Raw genomic sequence first — 22,651 nt, forward strand, 5'->3', positions numbered from 1 at the left:
AAAAATAACCGATCCTAAAAGTTTTTTTTTTCATATCCTAATTCTCTAAAAAAAAAAAAAAACTTTTAGGATCGGTTATAAAAATAACCAATCCTAAAATTTTTTTTTTTTTTTTTAGAGAATTATATCAAGATCGGTTTTACAAGAAAAACCGATCCAGATACTTAACTATCAAGATCGGTTTTTATGTAGAACCGATCCTGCTAGTCTCATCTGGATCGGTTTTAATGAAATCCGATACTAATTGTGTTTTTTTAATTGGTATTAAAAAACGGGGGAAAAAATATTAGGATCGGTTCTCCGATATAACCGATCTAGATAAGTACTTATTAAGATCGGTTGGGTACACAATACAAAACCGATCCTGATAGTATCAGTATCGCCTTCATCAAGATCGGTTATATTCCGATACTAATAGGTTTATATAACCGATCCTGATTCCTTATTTTCCACTAGTGATGGTCTGTATCTGTATATATATTCAAATTCATATGGCCTTTCTGTCCAAATAAAAATAAAAATGAAAATCCACCTGTTTGTTTTTGCAAAATATATCAAAATGATAATGATAAGCACACACACGCATCATTTTGTACGTCTCATCTTTATATAGATAAGTAAACTTAATTATCAATACATATTATACAAAGGACGTACGTACGTCTTATTACATGAAATTAAGGTACAAATATATATTAAGTAATAATGAAAAAGAAAAAGAAATAAGTATCATATATACCGAAACCATGATCTATATATCCTTATACAAAATGATATAACGCTAGCAACATGCATCCCTGCGCACGCGCGCACACATATATATATATATTATTACTTAGTTGTGTTTCCCTTGAGTATAGATGTAATCAGTATGAGCAACAAGTGTTCTCCTCGATATACACTCTTCCTCTTCAACTTCATTACATTCTTCTCCATAGCCTTCTAACTCCTTTTTAAAACCCTATATCACGAGAGAAAAATATTAAGAAACAGAGAGAAAAGAAGAGGCATATTGAAATGTTAGTTATACGCTAACTAGGTTTCTCCTTTCTCATTAAATTAAAGTTTTGTTCCTGGTTTTTAATGTTTTTTAATTATGGATGTGCATTTAATTAATGTTCTCCGTTAATAACCTTCTTGGTTATATCAAAAAGTGAAAAAAAAAAAGAAAAAAAAAATTGTTTCCAAGCACTGTATCAGGGACTTAGCTATTTCTGAATATACTGGCATCTTCAATATTGCTTTTTAAATAAAATAAAAGTGCTTAAATGAAAAGGAAAACGCCTGTGTGGTTAGCAACTCCTGCCAAGACTTTCAAAATATGAAAAAGAGAAAGAAAAAGACTGTCATTGGCTTACCTTAGGAGAGCTCTTATTGAATTCAGTTGGTTGTGGCCTTATAGCTTCAGTTAGAGAAACAGAGAGAAGTAGAGATATGATCAGCACAAGTATAACTCTTTTCAACATCATTTTGAATGGAAGTTTGGCTTGGTGCCTTGGTGCAAGTGCTTAGCTAGCTAACTGCCTATACCTTTTGTGCTTAGATGAAGCACATATAAATATGCAATGGGGTTTTAAATAGGAGGGGCGTTGATCGGCACTGAAGTCGTTGAAAATATTAATTTTGCATTAGTAGAGTTGTTATGTTGGGAATATATGGTTTAGTCACAGGACTATAAGATTTCCATTGATTTATTATTTAATTATCAAATTTAAGAATGCATTGCCATCATAAGAGAAGCTTTCAGAGCCTACATTTGAACGTGTTTTCTTTAGTCAAAGGTTCTGGTCGTCTCTGCAAAGCGGTGTAATTTTCACATTTGAAAGTGATAACAATTTCATGTGCAATTTTCACATTTGAACGTTTTTTTTTTAGTCAAAGGTTTTGGTCCTCAGTTGCTTCCATGTGCCTAAGAAGCAACAATTCCGGATTATCTTAGTTGCGATTTCATCTTGTATGATGAGATGAAATACGCTTAAGGAAAGTGTTTCGTACGCGATCCGGATAACTCTATTTTAATTTGATTTATTTTAATTAATTTCTAACTATTCAAATATTCTGAAAATTTTATACCAACAATCTTAAGCATATTCTACTATTTCGGATAGTAATTATTGAGATTATCATTTTAATTTTTCTGAAATTAAATTTGATTGTAGTTTAATTTAAGGAAGCAGCTAACAGTCCTCCAACTCCAGTCCCTCAAAAATATCTGGATATTTTTAACTAATTCTGTAAATATCAATACTAAATCCTGTAAACATCAATACTAAATCCTGTAAACTAATTCAACAAATCCTATCAACATAAAAACGCATGACAGCTGTTAGGGACCACCTTCTGTGAACATACACATAGTATCCTGTGAACATACACATATTATCCTGTAAACATACACATATAATCCTATAAACATACACATATTATCCTGTAAACATACATATTGTGCTTGAAATTATGGCAGTTGTGGCAGTTGAAAGCGCGTCAGAACTAAGCTAAAAAGGGAAGACTTTTATACACGGGGATTTTTGAGGGACTGTAGCCCGGGGACGTTACATTTTCTCTTAATTTAATTATGGAAGAGACGCATATAGGTATATCTCTGTTTTGGTATGAGAGTAGAAATAGTAAAATAAATTATTAGAGTAGTTAAGAAACTATATATGTTATGTAGAATAAAGAGCAACAATAAATTATATTAAACATTGAAAGTATCATAGATCTCTGGATTAAATTTTTTTTTTTACGATGACATGATAAATAATTATCTGTTAGTTTGATTTTATATGTACTTTATAATTTAGATAATAAAGATGCTTAAGTAATTAATCATTGATCTATAAATGAAGAATTTGATAAATATATATATATTATATGAGATATTTTCATATATTCTGTTTCTTCAATCTTTACTGTTGAAGAAAATTAATTGAAGAGACTTTATTTGTCATCTTTCTTATTTGGTATTCCAAAAAAGGAAATAAAAAGTTTACCTAATTAATTTGATCTTATTATTTGACCTCAATAATAACCGAAATTAAAATCTTATTTCTTACCAGACACTATAAATTTCTTACTGTCTAAATCTGATTTAAATAAATTAAAATCTGATTTTATTAATATTAAATCAAGCAATTAGATTTTCAGTTTATTTATCTAGAAAAGAAGAAATGAAAAAATTACTTGGTAAATATTAATAATTGGACTGGTAAATATTAATAACTGGACTTATTTGTAAAAAAAATAAATTTAGAGTTATTGGAAAATAATTTTCCAGGGTCTTTGGTTTACAATAATCATAGAATAAAATAATAGAAATGAATAACGTAAGCATTGATATTGACTCTTGTCATAATTATTAACTCTTATATTTTATAACCGAAGAAATAATTATTTATTATAGTCAAGAAAACTGAAAGACTAAAAATTAGAAATGATCTTATAATTTATTACCTTTGTAATTATGAATCAATTACAACCACCTTGGTTATTCCTTTAATGATCCTGAAAAAAAAAAAATAGAGAGTAATAAGTAATGAGGATTCAATTCATCTTTATGAATCCATCTCATTATTATTCATCGGTTTTTGGTTGTATAAATATTCACGTTATTATGACCCGAATGTTTATTTATATGGTTTATCCAAAGAAGAAAGTAAACTCATTAAGAAGGATTCACCGTTAAATAATATTCAAAATGTGCTATGATTAATTAATTAGTAAAATTTATAGATAATACAAAATGTTATCAAATTGTACAAGTGAATATTTTAGTGTTCTTGCATGTGTATGATGATGATCATATGTTACGGTTTAGTAAGATATGAAAAATAAAATAAAGATCTATTAATTAAGCATATAAAATAATTAAAGAATACAATCATATATATATATATATATATATATATATATATATATATATATATATATATATATATATATATATATATATATATAGGTTGGCTAAGATCAAAGTGGTAGTTCCTGAGCTTTGGTACTACGAATTCGTTTTTCAATTTTCAAAGTTTAAAACGTCGATCCGAACCGTTCAAGTCAATCTCTATATTAAAATATGCTTGGAGACCAAATTTTATATTTTTCTGAATTTTTTTACTATTTATTAAGCCACTTTGAAAATCGCTGATCCAACGGTGACTTCTGATTTTACTATTTCAGAAAATGTAAAATTTGGTCTCCAAGCATATTCTCCAAGCAATTTGTTTCTGTATAATCTTCCATTTTATATTCTTAAATTTTGAGTTTTGTGGGGGATTGTTAGAACTTTAGTAAGAAAACTCAAAATTTGCAGTTCAATATATTTGCTCAAATCTCGATTTGCGATATTAAAATATTTGAGGATTAAACTGAAAATGATATTTTCTTAATTATGGACAGTTTTGATATTTAGTGTCATATTTATCCTCAATAATGATTCATTTCCATTTGTGTGTTGAATTCTCATTATGGTCATTAAACTTCATAAACCCTCGCACCATGTCTTTGATTATATATTGTACCATCTTCTCTCTGTTTGAGGAAGTGAGAAGAAATAAAAAAAAATACAATCTCTTTCTTGATTTGCCCCCAGAAAAATGAATCTATATCATTTATTCTCCCTTTTTCCATTTTATCTCAATTTTATGAAATTCTGATCTATGCTGGATATTGTAGAGTTATCGTCAGTTACTTCCATGGCGTGCCTAAGAAACAACAACTCCGGATTATCTTAGTTGCGGTTCCATCTTGTACGATGAGACGGAATACGCTTAAGGAAAGTGTTTCGTACACGATCCGGGTAACTCTATTTCAATTTGATTTATTTTAATTTATTTCTAACTATTCGAATATTTTGAAAATTTTATACCAACAAATTTATCATCACTACTTTATCCTCATCATTACAGAAATTCCTACATTCATATTAGTCTTAATTTGTATAATTTAATATTTGTTTTCTTTTTTGGGTTCCATCCTCATTAAAAAATCAGCCCATAGTATTGACTGTACCATCAACCGTTCGTTGCATATTTAACGGTTCAGATCAAGTTTGACTATATAGCTCTCTTATGTTCTAAGTATTTTCATATAAAAATATGCTTAATCAGAATAGTTTCTAATGAATAAGATAGCAAGAGATTAAGGAAAATTTATGTGTTGGAAAAATATGAATGATCATATTAACGATCTCAAATTTATAAAGCTGACTCTATTTAAAAGTACTGTCAAATTAGTTCAACTGCAGTCATAATTTGAAACCAGTCTTTCTTGTTTCTAAAATTTGTGAATTTGAATCTCAGTGTTTTGATAGGGTTAGTTCATCATTTACATTAACAAAAGATTTTAATGCTATCAGTTTTGCATCAGGACTCGGAAAACAGCATGGGCGGACGCAGGATTTTTGCCAGGGAGGGGTAGGAATTGGATTCAAATATCTTATCAGATTTAAACCCATTAGCTTATCGGGTCGATTCAATGCTTTAAATTTTTTTTTTTTAAATTCACAAAAATGAGTTTTGGATATGCTGAAAATAAAATCCATAATAATGTTCTACGCGTTAAACCGATAATTTCGATATGAAAAACTCGAAAAACCTCCAAACGATTGATTTTATATGAATTTTACAAGATTTAACACACATTTGGGTGAAACTTGGGTGTGTTAGATGGCAATCCGACCAGTGGGATCCACTGTCGTAGAGCCACCATTTCAATTAATTTGAACTCCTCATTTAATGTGACCCCTTTATTTTGGGTACACCCACACCATGTAGACCAAAATATGAAAAAGTCATGAGCTCATCATAAACCAAGCATATTCAAAAATTAAAATAAAACAAGAAACATCATATTGGGTCAATGACATGTGGGACCCCTTTGTATGATTCTTCTCTCTCTTTTGTTATCTGAAAATTGGTTTAAAGAAGATGATTTTTAGAAGAGAAAATGTAATGTCCCCCGGGCTACAGTCCCCCAAAAATCCCCGTGTATAAAAGCCTTCCCTTTTTAGCTTAGTTCTGACGAGCTTTCAACTGCCACAACTGCCATAATTTCAACTGTTATAATTTCAAGTACAATATGTATGTTTACAGGATAATATGTGTATGTTTATAGGATAATATGTGCATGTTTACAAGATAATATGTGTATGTTTACAAGATACTATGTGTATGTTCACAGAATGTGGTCCCTAACAGCTGTCACGCGTTTTCAACAGCTTTCACGCGTTTTTAACAGCTGCCACGCGTTTTTAACAGCTTTCACGCGTTTTTATGTTGACAGGATTTGTTGAATTAGTTTACATGATTTAGTATTGATGTTTACAGAATTAGTTGATAATATCCGGAGATTTTTGGGGGACTGGAGTTGGGAGACTGTTAGCTGCTTCCTTTTTAGAACTATAAAATTCAAGAGAAAGAAAAAATATCGTGACTTATTCTTACTAGCAATCAAGAGAGAAAGAACTTGACCTGTTGTTCTCCAGAGAGGGGCAATATAATTTTCAGGAAGGGCAAAAACCAAAATCAATCTATTTTTTCCACTACTTTTGAAAATCTAGAGGGGGCAGCTGACTCCCTGGACTACACTAGGTGCGCCCTTGAAAAATAGCATAAGCAGTACGAATTAGGTGACATGTAAACATTTAAGACAAATTATTTTCTTGATTTAGTATTTGTTAATGAATACATTTCAAAATATAATAGAGGAATTTTGGTTGATCAGGAGATCACTAGACAAATTAAGCAATACTACTGTTTCATCTACTGAACAGAATTTGACTTTAAATTCTCATAATTTTGTCAAATTATATTGAAAGAGTGAACACGCATGAAGAGTTCCTAAAACATATATTCCATCATGCATAAAGTATTCCAATTGGGCCATATTTTAGGTTGGAAGTATCCAGAAATTTCACAAAAGGACCAACCTGATAAGCCAAAATCCCTAATTTTCAGGGGTGCGGGAATGAAATCTGTGTCTTCTTTCATTTAAATTCCATATGATGCACAAATCTGAGTAAATAATCCTAGATTTAAGGGGGGGTTGTTTGAATCCGGAACAAAGAATTAGTGACCCGGGAATATTCTTGTTCTTTTCCCATTTCTTTATTGACCTAAGGAAGATGGTCATTTATGTATACTTCCCTAATTAAAATAAAATCCCAATTAGATCAGTTTTTCTCATTTGGTGGGAGGGACAAGACTATTATCTTTTTCTTTTTCTTTCTTTTTTTCCCATTTTTTGAGCGATGCCGATGGTAATCAAGACGGAAGCATTGCATAAGAGATGCTTGACTAGGATTGCGTTCATATGTAGTGTAGGTCAAAAAGGCTATCACATTCACATCTTGTTTGTTAATGATAAAAAGAAGCGGTCAATTTGAATTGTTGGTAATTGATTAGGGGTGTCAATGATTCCCTTTTGGCCGTTTACTTGATCCGTACCATATTCGGCGGGAATGGGTAAGAAGTTTTTTTTCGTTAACTAAATGGATAAGGATATGAATAAAGACTATTTCGTACCGTTACTCTATAGGGTAATTATATAAAATATAATAATATAATAATGTTTGAGTGATAATTAGTGAGTACTTTTGTTAGTGCATGTATTATTTTTGTTGTAAGAAAAATATTAAACATATTATTTTTATTTGTATGTCTTGTTCTTTAATTAAATAATTAAATTTGTCGGAAGATATATTTTTATTTTTGAATTATCTTGTTTTATAAAAAATACAATTTAGTTGAAATTGATTGTACATTTATTTTTATTTTTTATTAGTTATATTATTGCATATGTGAGAAATAAATGAGTTTTGATATTTTATTTGTAAGATATAATAAAACTAATTATTATAGTAGTATTATTCGTTATTCACATGCTACCGTTTCATTACATGATAATTTTAACGGGTAAGGGTAGAGTAGAGTGAGGTCAAATCTTAATGGACAAGGATAGAATATGAATAAAGTAATTCTTAGTGGGTATGAATATGAAAATGTTTTCATCCTACCTGTATCGTAGCCATTGACACCCAATAATTGACTTAAATGGGATTGTAATCGCCAAATTTCCCATGCATGTGGGTCTGGGACACCCTCACCTCATCCGTGGAATCTCGTCAAAATTTCACACCTCTTTAATTTCTATTATATAATTTGGAATGAGTTAAGAGTACTGTTCACCTTCCGTGTCGCCGTGTCGTAAACAATTAAATTCCTATTTAACGAATGGTTGCTGAGTCATCATGAGTGTTCGCACCAAATCAAAACAGCCCATTGTGTTGTTGGTACTTTTCTAAGAAACATATATAATATGAATCGTAGGATAACAATTAAAATAAAAACAAGTTTCCGGGTACTTAATTTGGGCTGAGTTGTAGAAAGATGGGCCTGATCCGGCCTATATATACTCTTCTTGCACTAAATTAGAATAATACATATATATGTTCATGTTCATGTTCCTAGCTTGGGACTAGAAAAGTTCCATATGCACAATTGCACATGCATGCATGTACGCTGTTTCTCTTTTAGACGAAAGAGATATATATGTGTGTATCATTTGTATAATTCCAACCTAAATAATACATGACATGTTTTTGTATTCATATTATTCAGTTTCGGTTCTTTAGTATGCCGTTTAAATGCTTTATTATTTACTTTAAATTAATGTTTTATTATTTAATTTGTGCCCTTCAGTTTAAATGATTTAGCATGCAATTAACAAAACATTCGTGTGAAAATTACTTTATTATAATTTCTAAGATATAAATAGATATACAACAAAAGATTTTTTTGAAGAAGTACAACAAAAAGGTTAATGTATATAAGCAAAAATTATTTTTATTATAATTCTAAATTGAACTATATATCTTTTCTCTTCCTACATGAAAACAAAAATAGCGCTCGTTGCACATAAATTATTTCAATATGGCCCACGCGATGTTAAATGAGATGTGAATTCCGCAAAAATGACAATTTGAAAGTGAGCATTCACCTAATTTAAATTCCTTGTCCAGGCATGAATATTTACTAATTAATTAATTCCTAATTCTTTTTGTTCATATGACCATTCTTTTAATTATTAATTTAAAGCAATCGAGTTCTAGTATTGCAATGGAACTCCCAGAGAATATATATACTCATTTGTAACCAGGTGCAGAGTTAGATAAATTGCATTTTGCCATCAATTCGTACGATGTAAGAAAATGATGTATGAGGCCAATAACTACAAAAGAAAAGAAAAAGACCAGGAGAACAAAACTTTGGAATATATATAGCTTTTTATCTAAAACTTTATATTCTCCTATTAAATGATCAGCGGCCTTTACTCAAAAGAACTCAAATGGAGAATCATTTGTTGTAATAAGGGTATTAAAAAGTTGGGTGGCTTGACTTCCAACTTTTACTTTAAAAAAAAAAATCAATCAGCGGCCTTGCATTATTCTTTCTTTATATATATATATATATATAGATTCATCTCCCTATGTGCAAGCCTACGGGCAGATTTGGCGCCAAAATAATAAATAAATAAATAAATAATCTTCCTAAATGCACCGAGAAATATTATTCAAAATATGAAAAGCTAGTATATATCTGTTATTTTTTTAGTGAAGTTGAAGATCCATCTAATTAACTATTTAATACCCTTGTTATTATATATAAAAAAAAAATTCCATCTGAGTTTCAAATTAACTCATAACTTCTCACATAATATATACTTGTTGTTGCTTATATCAACATTAATTTTGGCAAAAGTTAATTAACTGTGATATTTGATCCGCCTCCAGGGCCTTGCCTGTGATGGAATTAATTAGTTCCGGAATAAATAAATCGTTTCAGATTTATTTAATTAGTGGTGGAGCGTGGAGGACATTTATTAACAGCCGCCTCAATTTTAATTTAACACACCAAATATAATATGAATCCCGTAATTATATTTGGGAAATACTAGCATACTACTATAGTGATATAAATAATAAATTCAAACTATTAAAATTGATCGTAATTCATTTACATATAAAATTTGTAAATTTGTAAATTTGCATTCATTTAGTGTAAAGTCAAGTGGTAAAAAAATAATGAAAATTGAATGCATTAAAATAAATTTATAATTTTTTTTACCGCTTGACTTAAAACTAAATGAATGCAGAAAATTATAAATTTTATATGTAAATGCATCACTCATGAAATAGATTGATTTTAAATTTTTAATGATTTGGATTTGTGTTGAAATATATCCGATAAGTATTTAAAAAGATATATAGCACGACATGTCACAATGCTACAGATAGCACACTAACCTTATTTCTATATTTTACATATAAAATAATGTCAAAATATTTACATATAGACAGTATTTTAAAGTTGAAAAATGAAGTTGAAATATAAACGTCTACAAATTATCCACATTAATTAGTACGTTGAAATGTCATCAAGAGTTTGTAAGATCATAATTTTATATATACTTCGGTTTTCTTTTTATGTGAATCAATAAGTTGAAAAATCAATGTCTAGAAATTATCTACATTAGTACATTTTTACAAACTCTTGATGACAACTAAAATGAAGTTGAAATGTCATAATTTTTTGCACGTGCATAGATACAATAATGTAGATCATATCCAACGGTTTTATTTTAACTTTTTAAGTTTTAAATTTTGAGTTATTAAAGTTTTTAAAAATAGCGACATTTGAAACCTCCTCTTTTTATATATGTGTTGTTAGCCATTATATATCATATGAGCTGCATGTAGATGCATATGCATGCGGTAAGATATATAGATAGTACTGTATATGTTGATGTGTGTTTTAAAAAAAAATTAAAACTAAAAAAATATTTGGAGAATTTAAGTTAAAATAAGAAAATATATTAAGATAGTAGTATAATTTTAAATTTAATAAATAATTGATTGTTGGGTGTTCTTATTGGTACTTATAGCAGCAGAATTTTAAAATTTTAACAAGAAAATATCAAAATTTTGACAAGAAAGGCTTTTTCTCAAGATTTTTTTTCTTTTTTTCTTGATTTGTTATATATAAAAACTTAATATGATAGATATAAAGCCTTGGAAGCCTTGAAAACTTGCACTTTAAATATTTAAAAGACTTGATATGTTATATAAAACAGTTTTATATGCTTTTGGTATAAAGACTTGATATGTCATGTTTATAGTGTTACTGCTGTTAATAACAATTTAAATCAATGATTTTTTTTTTTATATTTTACACTAGTTAGTCTTATCTTTGAAACATAGCATTTAAGGAAAATTCCAATTCAAATTAAAGTCCAAATTGTGCCAACTGTCTAATCTTCATAAAGAGTTGATATGTCATATCTTTATAAAGACTTGATATGTTATGTATATAAAGACATGGTGGCGCCAACTAACATAAATTGTAAATGCACTAGCGACTCGCTAGTTGAGAGATTTCACCATAGATTAAGTTTGGGGAACAGTTATAGCTGCGTCTCAAAAAATAATTTGATCTTTAATTAAAAATTAATCAATGTTATATTTATACGATGCACGTGAGAAATTATGTCATTCATCAAACGAGCATTAATTGAGCATAAAAAAATGGATCGTGGCCTAGAATAAGGGGTTTAGTCATTATTACGAAATTTTTATAAATATCCAAATCAACTAACAAATTACGGAATCTACCCTGTTTTGCAATGAAATTCGAAAAATACCCAATCCGGTTATCCAATAACCAGATTTAATACAAGTGTCCGGTTACCCACTCCCCGAACTCAAAAAAACAAATCCGGTTAATGGTTAACCGGATTTGTGCATTGTTTTTTTTTTTTTTTTTTTTTTGAAATCAGAAATTTTTTATTATTTTTTGTATTAAAATATTAGAAATGTTGAATATATTTCTTTGAAAATAGATGAAATACAATATAATTTAATTTATTAGAAAGACTGCAACAAATAACCCGGATCAATATTTTTCAGATCGGATTTTTCGCGGCTGTAAGAAAAAATAATATATTTCTTTATGTGTTGTTGGAAAAAAATAAAAATAATTAGATTCTGAGTTATTGATCCCGGTTCAAAAGTCATTTCTATGTAATCCAGAAAATATTGTGACTTTTCTAGTACATTTAATTTATAAAAAGTTGTATCTATTTTGAGAATTCTTTTTGAAAAACAATCATTAAATAAATTAAAGTTTTTGATTTTTTTCAAAAATAGATACAACTTTTTATAAATTAAATGTACTAGAAGGATCACAATATTTTCTGGATTACCTAGAAGTGACTTTTGAACCGGGATCAATAACTCAGAATCTAATTATTTTTATTTTTTTCCAATAACACATAAAGAAATATATTAATTTTTCTTACAGCCGCGAAAAATCCGATCTGAAAAATATTGATCCGGGTTATTTGCTGCAGTCTTTCTAATAAATTAAATTATATTGTATTTCATCTATTTTCAAAGAAATATATTCAACATTTCTAATATTTTAATACAAAAAATAAAAAATAATAAAAAATTTCTGTTTTAAAAAAAAAACAAAAAAAAAACAATGCACAAATCCGGTTAACCATTAACCGGATTTGTTTTTTTGAGTTCGGGGAGTGGGTAACCGGACACTTGTATTAAATCCGGTTATTGGATAACCGGATTGGGTATTTTTCGAATATCATTCCAAAACAGGGTAGATTCCGTAATTTGTTAGTTGATTTGGATATTTATAAAAATTTCGGGTCCTTATTATTCCACCAAACAAGCATTAATTGAGCCGGACTAGGATGGTATAAGCCGATCTTTATGCCGGTCTAAATTAAACCACTTCACATAGTGGTTTAATTTTATTGCATATCATGACCTAACTCGAATGATGATAATAATATATTATTAGTATATAATTAGTATATTATTATTAATAATTATATAATTAATATCTTATATTATTAATATATTAAATAATTATTATAATTAGTATCTTTTTTATTAAAAATTATTATTTATATATAAGAGTGAGTCTATGGTACTATGCATATTACGATTTGGCCCGTAATACGGCTCAATATTTGACTTTTCAAAATCCTAACGGTCGATCCGAACCGTTCATCTTGTTCTCCATATTAATATGTGTTTGGAGACCAAATTTTACATTTTTTAAAATTTTTTTACTATTTTTTTAGATTTATTGAAAATCACTGTTTTTGGATGGTCCAGAATTTTCAGATCAAGTGATTTTCTAAATATCTAAAAAGTAAAATATTGAGCCGTATTACGGACCAACCCGTAATATGCATAGTACCATAGACTCACTCTATATATAATTATATATAATTAACATGTTATATTGTTAATATATTAAATAATTATTATAATATTAATATATTATAGTTATTATTAATATATTAATATTATATAATTAGTATCTTATAATTAATAATTAACTAACTTAGACTTTAAAAATTTTAGTCCTGCATCAACTCTAACCAAACAAGAAATACCTTAAGTCATGATCCAACTTTAGACCTCAACTAAATATGAATAATTTAGACTGGCCTAAGTTGAAATAATCAATTTGGGCGTCCTTTGCTTTAGCCCATAACATTCCTAAATTGTCCACATAAGAATGTGATCTAATCTATTTTTTAAATACCATTATATATTTCAATAATTCAACGTTATTTTGATGATAAGTTGGTGAATAATAACTTACACAGCATTCCTAAATAGTCCACATGCATACAGAAGTTTCAGATGTTAATCAAAACGAAACAAATATCATAATTTTTATATTTTAATTAAAAGTAATAATATAAAACATATATATTCAATTAACGGATTTAATTTGATATTCGAAATTTGGATTTTACTTACGCCATACGTAACTCTATCTTTTCTGATTCTTTTGTCTTGAATACTTGTATATAATTAAACTTGTAACCTAGCTAGGAGACTATGAAACACCTTTTCCAAATTCATTCCAAGGCCAATTTACACGTGGCACAACCTCAACGACCTTATGAATTTGGATATGGGTACATGCATGTCATATGGATATATATCGTATCTCTAACTTTTAGGCTTTTTCTTTGTAGAGCACCATTAATTGCTGACTTGCCTACATGTCGATCGACCCATGCATGTTTCTGCATTCTGCTTTTTCAAAACAAAAGAAACACCATTGACGCCGACAATATGTCGATAAACTCCTCGTGCATTATTAAATCAATAGTATACTGGACAACCATTGATGTGTTAATTCGTCACTAGCTACCTCTAGCTCAAAAGTACGTACATCGATTCAGTTGTATGGTAATTTGTGTGTACGTTGGTTTTTTGCTTTTTCATCTTATATTTATTATGAATTTAGGATCAAGTATTGTCCTATTTTTCTTTATAATTGTGTAGTGTATATCTATTTTGTATATTGTTTGTCATTTGATAATATTTGTGGATAAAACAATTTTTTTAGTGTATACTTTTATAAATATGCAACTGTATTTTTAGATTGGTCTATTCTTACTCATACAATATATAGTCAGGTAAACTGTCAATAACAATATCTATTGCAGAATCATATTCAAAATGGGTATAAATAGTACTCTACGCTCCGAACTCTGACGATATCACACTCTTAACTCCGCTCGATTCGGTTCCCTCCCCTCTTCCTCATTCTTCTCACCGCTCGAGGAGATAAAGACGAGAGAGAATGGAGGGAATCACTATGTCGAGGTGAATACTAGAAGGTATGGGAGGGACAGAATAGAGAAATGTGGAGGAGGGAAGAGAGAGCGGCGACTGCTAGCTAGAGTTAGGATTTGCCATGTCTCTTTTTTTTTTGGCTCAAAAGAGAAGAACAAGAACGGTACGATTAGGGGTGTCAACGGGTACGATACGGATAGGATGGAAGTATTTTTTATAAAAAATACCCACTAATTAGAATCGAATTTACCCATACCCTACCCTTACTCATTAAGAAGTGATCTTACCTTACCTTACCCATACCTGTTAAAATTATCTGGTAACGAAACAGTAGCGGGTGGATAATAGTAATTATCTAATAATTAATTTTATTATGTTTTACATATATAGAACATCAAAACTCATCATTTCCCACATATACAATCACATTAATAATAATAATATTAAAAAATAAATGTACAATCAATTCCAACTAAATTATTTTTTTGATAAAACAAGAGAATTTAAAAACACAAATATCTCTTCAGACAAATTTAAGTATTTAACTAAATAACAAACATGCAAATAAAAGTAATATGTTTAACATTTTTTTTATAAAAGACATACACTAAATAACAATTGTACATCACTAATTATTGTTGAAATATTATTATATAAAATATCACAAAAAATAAATTTTACATCACCATTTATTGTTCAAATATATATTATCATATAATTTTATTTTATATAATTATCCTATAGGATAACGGTTACGAATAGCCTTTATCCATACTTATATTCAATAAGTTAACGAAAATAAAACCTTACTCATACCTCCCTTAACAGATACAGGTAGAGTAAACGGTTAAAGGGTATCATTGACACCCCTAGGTACAATCAAAATAAAGAAAAATGATTCCTTGTACTAATTATGCACTTTGTTTGATATAGACTCTATGATCAGAATTGTTTTTCTTTGGTTCAATGAGACCTCTGAATATATATATATAAACTAAAGCTTATATTAATTTCATAGAAAACATGCATTTCGTATAACATTAAGTTAATCATTAATTAATTTCTTAAGAGCATGCAGTACGTAATTCAAAAACTCAATCAATTAAATAATTAAGCAGCTTATATATATATATATGCATATATGCATCATCTGAATTGACTTTAATTAGATACGCCAGGCCATATATGCTGATGCCAGCTGCATGAAAATTAACATGATCTGGCAATATAAACCTACTGTACATGCAGATTCCAGAACCGCTTTCTTTGATGCATGTGGGCGAAGACTAAGACTAGAGTAAGAGGAGTCATTCATTCAATCAAAAGTAGAAATAGAAATAAAATAAAGATGATCGCCTTATGACCTTATCCATCCTTCCTTCCTTCCGGGGCTCCAAAAGAGTCGAAGCATCCCATGTGTTATGTGTATGTGTTCACTATTATATATTCTAGCCTTTTCCAAAGTTCTTTGTCCCTTCTTTTAAAAGTCCGCCAAAATGTGCCTAATCAAACTAGTGATCTAGCTAGCCAGCTAGCTAGCTATATATGGTCTAGAAATTAAAATGATGAAGGATCGATATATAATTATATATATGAAGGCAATTCCTATTTTGCAAGTTGCAAATTAAATCTATTGATTTGCTTCATGCATGCATGCATATGATATCATATATAGTGTCAAATGTCAAATCGTTGATCCTCTCCTGTTTCTCATGAAAACTGGACAAATCCAGTCCTTCAACTGCCGCCTGTGCTACTTTAAATCGGATGCATGAGATTGAGACCACCAAATCCAAACTCTATCTATAAATGGAATTCTTTTAGGTTATATATTTATTAAGTCAATTTATAAGAAGATATTTATCTACAGAAATGATTATTTGACAATTGCAATTATTGATAAAATAATTAATAAAATTGAAAGAAAGTAGAATTATAATTATAGATATATTCTTCATAATTTAGATATATTGAGTATTATATTTGATGCAGTTTGAAACTTAATTACGTTATCAATAAAATTAATAGGTTATCTTAAATTTTAATATTACTTGACTGATGACTGCTCGCTTTTCAAAATTGCACGAAATTTAATATACAATGTATATAAATTATAATAAATGTATATAATTTTACTATTTAATAAATTATTAAATTTGTTAGATAAATTTATCGTCAATATAATGTATCGTATTGTTATAAGATTTCAACATATGTATTATCTATATATATACATAAGCTTTGAGTAAGGCTACGCTACTTCGCGAATTAAACAGGCTGTTTTAATTCGCACTCATATCTCTAGTTTCAAAATCCAAATAGCCGATCCAAACTGTTAGATGTTTAATCTATATTACAATGTGCTTGGTGACCAAATTTTACATTTTTTGGAATTTTTTTACTATTTATTAAGATGGTTTGAAAATCGCTGTTTTTATTAAAATTCTGCATCATTAAAAAACAGCGATTTTCAAATCATCTTAATAAATAGTAAAAAAATTCAAAAAAAATGTAAAATTTGGTCTCCAAGCACATTTTAATATAGATTAAACATCTAACGGTTTGGATCAGCTATTTGAAGTTCGAAACTAAAGATATGAGCGCGAATTAAAACAGCCCATTTAATTCGCGAAGTAGCGTAGCCTTACTCCATAAGCTTTTACATATGTACACGATCGATCTTCATCCTAGATGGAGAACAAACGTACGACTGAACCAACCAGTTTCTGACGAAATGGAGAGAGAAGCGATAGAAAATTAAAAAGAAGATTTATTTTTTCTATTTTGTTTTTGTTTTGCAGAAAGTTCATTTCTTTGGTCCCTGCAATCTAATTGGGCCCTTGATTATATTTTGAATTAGGATTGCTCATCTTTTTTGGAGTCGTAGGGCTTAAACACTTGTCATGCATGTTTAATTGTCTTTCAATATAAACATATTAATTACTTTTTTCTCTCTTTTTTCTGTTTACCTCAAATATTGAAACAATTAATAATTCAGAAAATTCATGATCGATGGAACATATTTATTATAAGGTGACTGAATTTGATAAGACATACATACAATTTAGCAAGATATATATATATTTACAATAAAGAAAAAGAATTGTTATTGTAAATTTCAATTTTAATTTAGCAAGACAAAAAAAATCAGAATTTCAATTTTTGGGAATGACAGTAAATATAAAATAGAATGAAAGTTTTTATTTTGAATCATATATAGGAAGATATATATATATATATATATATATATATATATATATATATATATATATATATATATATATATATATATATTCCGGTCCTCAAGCCCCTGGGAATATCCGGATATATAGAAAAGCTGATACTTGATTCAAATTTTCAGACCTAGCTACTTTAATTAACATCAATATATATAACATTTAGATATGTTATTATAAAGATTGGTGATGAACTTGAACAATAAGATGAGATGTAGACATCATGTTATTATAAAGATCTGGTTAATTTCACCTCTCTTGATCTTAGGGTTGTTACCCACGTACTTTTATAATCCGATAATGCCATCTAAATGAAAGGGTTGTTACCCACGTAGAGATAGAGTCCCAATTAATTAAAGCATATATAGCATGCGTTACTTTCATATATATATATATATATATATATATATATACATATACACACACACGCATATATATATATACATATACACATATATATGAGGAGGGTTCAAATGCCTCCATTTTTTGTGCCTCCACCATGTCTCCATTTTTTAAAACTTTAATAACTCAAAATTTAAAACTTAAAAGTCAAAACAAAACCATTAGATGTGATATATGTTATTTTATCTAGGTGCTCATAAAAAATTATCACATTCCAATTTTGTTTTTATGTGAATCAATAAGTAGAAAAATTAACGTCTAGAAATTATCCATATTAGTACGTTTTTTATAAGCCCTTGATGATAACCAAAATCAAATTGAAATGTCATAATTTTTTGCTTGTGCATAGATAAAATGATGTAGATCACATCCAACAGTTTATTTTGAATTTGAAGTTTTAAATTTTGAATTATTAAAGTTTTTAAAAATGGAGGCACAAAAAATGAAGGCATTTGAACCCTCCTATATATATATATATATATATATTCTAAATAAAATTAAAGAAGGGATATATATCGATGCCGATCGAAACTAGTCTCGTCAGCATGAAGGCGACACGTGTCTCCAATCCCCCACGATCTCTACGTTACTTAGTGATTAAGCTCCAAATATAATTCAAGGTGGCACATCACAAAACCCTGCTTTAATTTCTCTCCAGTCCGGGTCCCCACCCCAAATCTCTATGCGGCCCATCCATATCGCCCCTTCCTTTAATTTGCTACCATTAATTACCAATTCATTTCTTTCTTCATAATTAATTAATTAATTATATGCAATACAATTATCAGCTACTTAATCTTTTTCAACTTGACTAATAAATTAATTAAATAGCTAGATGATATACAGCTAGCATTATAAATTAATTAATTTCAATAAAGAGCATGCATGGATCGATGATGCATGCATGGAAAGTGTCAGTGTTGCACTGCCACTCTTTAATTTCACCCTAGACGTCGTCGGCAGTTAATGTTAGTGCTGTTATTTTTGTTTTTAAATCCTCTATTCTCTTTTATTTAGTATATCAAATGCAATTTTAAAGTGATCGATAGTGATATTGAAAAATATCAGCATTGTTATTTTTAAGTTGGATGTTGACACTATCCGTCTCTTTATTATTTACTATAAATTTTACGGTATCTTATGCTAAACATTTAACTTATAAGGATTTTTTTTTAAATCTTTGTTTTTTATGTCTCTATCATGCTTTCACTTTAAATATTTCTAATAACAAAAAAAGTTAAAACTCATACGATTAAACGAAAAATGTTAGATACATACACATAAAAAAATATTACTTTACAGTTTTATTTAATAAAAATCAATGAGTTAAAAAATTAACGTTCAAAATTTATCTATACCAACATATTTTTGCAAGTTCTTGATATTGATAAAACAAGGTCGAAATGTCATAATCTTTTTATATATACATTAAAAAAAATAATATGTTAATATTTATCAAGGTTCTAAATAGCGATTATCGTGTCATCATGGAAAAGCTAAAAACCAAAAGCTATCACAAATAGCGTAGCTATAGCGAAAGCTATTCTACATAGTATTTCTTGTTTAAAAAATTATGTTCTATAGTTCTATTAATTATCAACATTATCTAAAGTCTCATAGAGCGATAATTAACACAAAATTGATTAAGGAATTAAAATATTCATATTGAACTAATACAAACTACAGATTTCTATTCAAAATATTCCTAATAATATCATAAATTATCTATCTTTTTCTATTCAAAATAACATAAATATCATGGCATAAACTATATATATATATATATATATATATATATATATATGTTAAAAAAACTTAAACATAATGACATAAACTATCTATCTTTTTCTATTTAAGCAAAAACAATCCAGATCTTAAAAAAAAATTCAGTTTGGACCTTTAAATAAAAGCCTATGTAGCATAGCGTGCGCTATAACGTGTAGCACAAATAGTGGACCGCTATTACCGTTATAGCGGTCGTAGCTGAAATAACACATTTTATCCCATACAGTGGTGAACCCAAGAAGGGTTAGGGGTAGGCACTTGCCTACCCCTGAATTTGAAAAAAATTTTAGACTTAGTTGTTACGTTACGGAATTTTAATAATTAATATTTGAATGTTTTAAAAGCAAGAATCGAAAATCGTGCTAACGAAATAGAAATTTAAATCTTAAATAATGTCTCCCTTGATAAGTAAGTCGAGTGAGAATCGAAACCGTGTCAAAAACATGAAATTCTGACTATTTACAGGTCCAGTGCGTCCGCACTAGTTCTGAATGCGGATGGCCGATCCGCACTGGCCCCTGTTTTCTTTAACTAGTTATCTAAATTTCTGTGAGTGTGGATGGGTTGACCCGCACTGAATATCAGTGCATCCGCACTCATGAATTTCCTGTGTTGATATGAAATTCCTGAAAATCGGCTAAGTACCGAGTGTGGATGAGCTGACCCGCACTGGGCTCGGACTTTTCCAAACTTTTCTGAAAAATGGCGCTAAGTAGTGAGTGTGGATGGGTGACCCACACTAGGGTCTCAGTGCGTACGCACTAGACTTGGACATTTCCTACGAAGCACTAAAAATATCAACTAAGTACTGAGTGCGTCCGCACTCAGATCCAGTGCGGATGAGCGATCCGCACTGGATGATTCTGAGGGTTTATTTGAAAAATTTATGTGTTTCTCTCTCTCACTCCGCCCCTTTCCCTGTTTCTGTGTGTGCTCCACCTAAAGAGAGAAGAAAAGAGAGAGAGAGCTCTCTCTCCCTATAAATCGCTCCAAAGTTCGAGAAATCGAAGGTGGAATCGAGAAATTGGACGCATGTCTCATCTAGCTTCCCCGTTCGGTATTCCCTTCTCTCCTCTCTTTTCACCAAACTCAAAATTTCACCATTGCTAGAGTTTTTGCTCCAAATCCGAGATTTGTGTTTAAAGTGTTAGCAATCTATCTCCATTGAGTTTTCTTGTTGTTTATTTGCCGATTCTTTTCTCGATTTCTTCTCGATTTTGGATTTCCATTTCTAGGGTTCTTGGTACCAAATAAAAAATTTGAAAATGTTGTTGATTGATTAGACTAATCCGACCAAATAGACTCGTAGTAGGTAAATCTCTCTCTCAACCTTGACGTTTAACGATTAATTCGAATTTCGACCAAATTAGGGTTTAAGTGATAGGGAAATTGAATTGTTACGAGAACCAAAGTAGTGAAACGGTAAATGAATTGATACCTAATTGGAATGGTGTATGGTTTAGAGGACCCATATGTAAATTGTGTGAATTTTAAAGATTTTACGTAAGAAAGAAGAGATAAAGGAACCGATACCAAAGTATGGGGATTTGTTGAGAAAAGTATAAACCTAATATAACTCGAGTAAACATCTCGATCGTGAATCAATGTTAAATCAAGTATACATGTAATATAGGTGTAGACTCGGTCGAGCAAGACTTTGCAGGACCTTTCGAGACGTCTGATCCATAAGTACGTGGTACGCTCGTCATGAATAGGTGCGAGGTTCTTGGACTTGTTTGATACTTTATTTTCAGAAATTAAATTCTCTTTTTTGTTTGCCATGTTGTTTGTTTGATTGTTACATGTTTGATGGTTGCATAATGGTAATTGTGTGAATTGGTTGCATAACCCAATCTAGTTAAAATTGAATTGTTAGGTTATGGTTGATTTGCATACTCGTATGGTTGTCAATTGATTTGTTCTATTAATTGTTCTATATGTGAATGAATTTGTCAGGCTGACCTGTATAAGTGGCTTAGATAAAGTGACGGTGACCTATCCGTTGACCTGTTTTTGAATTTGCCAGGCTGACCTGTACAGGTGGCTTGGATAAGGTGGTGGTGACCTATCCGTTGACCTGTTTCTGAATTTACCTGGCTGACCTGTATAGGTGGCTTGGATAAGGTGACGGTGACTTATCCGTTGACATGTTTAATGAATTTTGCAAGGCTGACCTGTATAGGTGGCTTTGATAAGGTGATTGGCTTGTTTAGCTGACCTGTGTAGGTGGCTTGATCTTATTCGAATAAATTTGCGAGGTGATTGCATTATGTCAAGTTGACATGTATAGGTGACTTGGAACAGAACCTTAGGAAATGGTTAAGCCAAACAACTACAGACGAGGGCCCGATAAAGGGGCCAGCTCGACTGAACGTCTGAAGTTGTTACCAGCCCCAATAATAGTAGTTGAGTTAAGCCAATATGCATTGTGTTTGAAATTCATCTTGAAAAGTTTCGTTATTTGTGATTCATGGGATAAATTGTTGTCGAGCATATGCATCTCTTTAATTATGAATGGGTATCTATTTGTATTGCTATTGTGTGGGTTTCA

General features: G+C 29.6%; 1 long non-coding RNA gene across 1 annotated transcript; it reads right to left on the reverse strand.

The window, feature by feature from the left end:
- Positions 1-588: 588 nt before the first annotated feature.
- Positions 589-1,496, reverse strand: LOC144574260 (uncharacterized). The gene is made up of 2 exons (XR_013518156.1): positions 1,359-1,496; positions 589-961 (listed from the first exon to the last, which is right to left on the reverse strand). It is a non-coding gene; the product is annotated as an uncharacterized LOC144574260 (long non-coding RNA).
- Between the last annotated feature and the right edge of the window lie 21,155 nt (positions 1,497-22,651).

Source organism: Carex rostrata, chromosome 22, assembly GCF_964058835.1.
Source record: "Carex rostrata chromosome 22, lpCarRost1.2, whole genome shotgun sequence".
NCBI lineage: Eukaryota > Viridiplantae > Streptophyta > Magnoliopsida > Poales > Cyperaceae > Carex > Carex rostrata.